Source organism: Nicotiana tomentosiformis, chromosome 1 (genome assembly GCF_000390325.3).
Source record: "Nicotiana tomentosiformis chromosome 1, ASM39032v3, whole genome shotgun sequence".
NCBI lineage: Eukaryota > Viridiplantae > Streptophyta > Magnoliopsida > Solanales > Solanaceae > Nicotiana > Nicotiana tomentosiformis.
This window is the reverse complement of record NC_090812.1, coordinates 147,089,383-147,093,293: the sequence shown is the minus strand read 5'-3', so window position 1 is coordinate 147,093,293 and position 3,911 is coordinate 147,089,383.

Below are 3,911 nucleotides of genomic sequence, written 5' to 3'. Positions count from 1 at the left end.
CATATTGCTGTGAATTATTTGTTTCAAATTGAAAATGCATACTCAGTCATATTCATTTCATTGCATACAATAACTCAGTTTGATGACACTATTTTGATGCATATAAATGTTTTGGGCCGATTGCCCTGTTTTACTGAAATGACCGAGTGGCTTGAGAGGTTTATGACCGAGTGAGGCCAAGGGCCTGATTTGTGAGGATATTTATGGGATCGGGCTGCATGCCGCAGCATGTTGCATATATATGGGATCGGGCTGCACGTCGCAGCATGTTGCATATTTATGGGATCGGGTTGCATGCCGCAACATGTTGCATATTTATGGGATCGAGCTGCACGCCGTAGCATGTTTGATATAGGCCGAGGGCCTGAGTGATTATGTTATGATTTGGCTTGATATAGCGCTTGGGTTGAAGGAGCCCCTCCGGAGTCTGTACACACCCCCAGTGAGCGCAGGTACCTACTGAGTGCGAGTGCCGAGTGCTGAGTGACTGGGAGGCATGAGTGATTGTGAGGTATGCCCGAGTGGCAAGAGTGATTGTGAGATATGCCCGAGTGGGAAGAGTGATGTGAGGTATGCCCGAGTGGCACGAGTGACTTTGAGGTTTGCCCGAGGGACTGTTTATGATTTTATCACTAAATTGCATCGCATTAGCATGCACACATGACATACAGGCATATAGATGTATTTTTCCTCATGCTGTACAACATTACATCATTCATGATTTCTCACACATTTTTGACAGATTGGCATAGTGATGTATTTGTTTTTACACGGGTTATCCGGAAGGAAAATGAAACATCTTATTTATTATTGACAAGATTTTGGGAGAAATTTATTGTTTTCAAACTATTTATATTTTTGGGAACTCTGACAAACGATTTGGGTTTCATTGATGTATTTGAAAGGAAGAACTATTTTTTTGAAATCACGATTTGGCTGAGCATTTTATCTCTAAGTTACTTATGGTATTATTTGCTTTATGTTGTTGTGTACTATTGGTTGTAGACCCGACCTTGGTAGAAGCTCGTCACTACTTTCAACCTACGGCTAGGTTTGTTACTTACTCAGTACATAGGGTCGGTTGTACTGATACTACACTTCTACACATTGCGTGCAAATGTTGGCTGCTGTTGTTGTTGTGCTCGCTGGTTGCGGAACTTGAAGATGTACCTGCCTTCCTGTTGTAGCTGCCTCTTGTTCAGGGTAGCCTTAGATTTATAAAAGCTCTGTTTATGTATTATTCAAACAGACTATGTATTTATTTTATTTCTGCTTTGTATACTCTATTCTTAGAAGCTCATGATTTGTACTACCAGTTCTTGGGGGATGTATAAGATTAAGATGTTTATTCACTTAAATTACTTTAATAATTGTTATTGGAATTGGATAATTGAAAGTTGGCTTACCTAGCGGGTTGGGTTAGGTGCCATCACGACTAGTTGGATTTTGGATCGTGACAAGGTGGTATCAGAGCTCTAGGTTCATAGGTTCTACAAGTTATGAGCAAGTTTCTAGTAGAGTCTTGCGGATCGGTATGATGACGTCCATACTTATCTTCGAGAGGCTACAAGGCATTTCAGATAATTTCCCATCTTTCTTTCCTTATTGTGCGGAATTGATTCAGCTTGAAATATAACTCTTTGAATTCCTTCCACGTATTCATATGCACACATGAGCGCTCGATATCAGTTGTGCATCGTCGGCTTGTGATTCTATGAACGAGGATCGAGGTGTGTATTCTGTGTTTTGGTGATGGGCCAGTTTGGAGTACTTGAGGCCATGGTTAGACCACAGCTTGAGCTCGGTAGCTTCAGCTGTAACTTGTACATTTGGACTCATATATCCGGTAATATCCCTATGAGTGGAAGTTGTGGCTCGATGAGCGGCGGAATGGCTTTGTGATAAGTATGATGTAAATGAGGGATGTGTTAAGACGATTTGAATATGACGAGAGGTGTTTCCTTGAAATGTAAAGGAAAGGCCATTGGGTGCTTGATTTCCGAATTGATGTGGCGTACAATCTCCAGTATGAATATTTTAAAGGATCTTTCACATTGTTAAATTTTGGGGTAAAACTAAATTCTCACGTCTGGTTAATAAGTTTGGACTCAGATAGACTAAGTGATTGCATAGTAATTGTGAATGCGAAAGGGTATAACAAGATACCAGATTGAGGCGAAGTAGGTGGATTATCCCCTGCGGAGTAATCTACGTAGGAGTATTCCTTATGATGTGAGTAGAGAGTTTCTTTTCTACCGACGGGGTGTATGGGTGGAGATTTGAATCTGAATCTGGTTGAGAAAGTTGACTTGTGTGTTAAGAGGATGAATACGAGCTTAGCGGATGATTGAGATATTTTTATTGCTGGCATTGTATGAACTTGGGAAGAAGTTTCGTTGGACGGACTGTGGCATTATGGCAGTAAGAGAGTATTGGTATTGTGAGTTATGGAATGTTTTAATCTATGGCTTTGAGCCAAGTGGGGGAGTCTGCTATTGACAATTTGATTTCATGGTTAGGTGTTAAATTTTAATTTTGGTCTGAGGCATACTTGTGGGATAGCTATGACTTGCAAAAGTTGAGATCGAGGATGACTCGAATAAGAAAATTCCTGGTTAAGGATTATATTGCACGTATGAGTAAATGAAATTCGCGGGATGAGTGAGTTGTTATGGGTGAATGATGTAGTGTGCACAGAGTATGAATTTGATAGGTGGTGTTAAAGTAGAGTTACTTCTTTGAGTGTTGTTGTGTTAATGGGGCACGTGTCTTTCGACCCATTTGGGTGGTGTAATTAAATTTGAGCAAAGCGGGTGACTCCCGAGAAAATTCTAGTGGGTATGAGAATTATATATAGCAATTGAGAATGTTTCCGGACTCGCGTATGGATAAAATCTGAGATTTTTGTTTGATGGTGCCTGGACTTACGAAAATTCTGTATAACTATGGATTCTACACTTTTGTATAAGGAAGGTAAGAAGAAAAGTTTCAAATTCACATAAGGTATTCTCAGAGTAAGGGTTACAGTTGTAGTAGTTTTGAAGGTGCTTAAGAAGAGTACAGTTGCTTATGGGTCGTAGGGCGTTGTGGTTCTATGTTAGGTTATTGGGTGAGTTGTGGTTAAAGATCGTGGTGTTTTTGCAAGGAGAAGTATCAATGTGGAGGCAAATTCGGAACGGACTCGGAGAAATAGGACAACTCGGTAGTAGACTGGACCAGTATGGTAATGGTAGGATCAGTCATGTGGGTAATTACGACATGGTAAGACTTTACAGATGTTTTAGTGGCAATATTCTTGGGTTTGGTGACCTGCGTGGCTTGGATGAGTTGGAGAGATTCGGTCCTGGTGGCTTGGTTGTGCAAATGGATTCCAAAGAATTCTTGATGGTTTCTACCGGTGTGAAGAACGTGTTATGTATTGTGATTTCCTCCTGGAAAGAAGCAAGAGAAAGGTTTCTAACTAAAAGGGTATGTAAATTATTGGTGACTCAAAGTTGATAATGGAATCCTTGTGCTTGTCACATTATGGCATAATAGATACAGTGAGTTGTGTGGGATTAAGGTTGGCGTGTGCAAGGTCACGGTTTAGCCTTGAAAGGGAGGTCATAAATTCTTAGAGGCATGAACAGTTTTCGATGTCTAGATGAATACTATTACTACTTGGTGTTGTATGAGAAGGGGGCGGACTTCAGAAGGCACATTGTATTTTGACTTACGGATATATAAATTGGTATTGCGGTACTCACACTGTTGATAGAATGCTGATATTTAAATTTTGACAAGTGGCACGGAAGAATTTTTAAAGTATTTCTCATGGGATGATCTTGTATTAGAGAGGTGTTAGACATTCAGGCGGCGGAGATGGAATCAAATATGGTGATTCGCGTGTTCTATGGATTTGGAGATTGGGA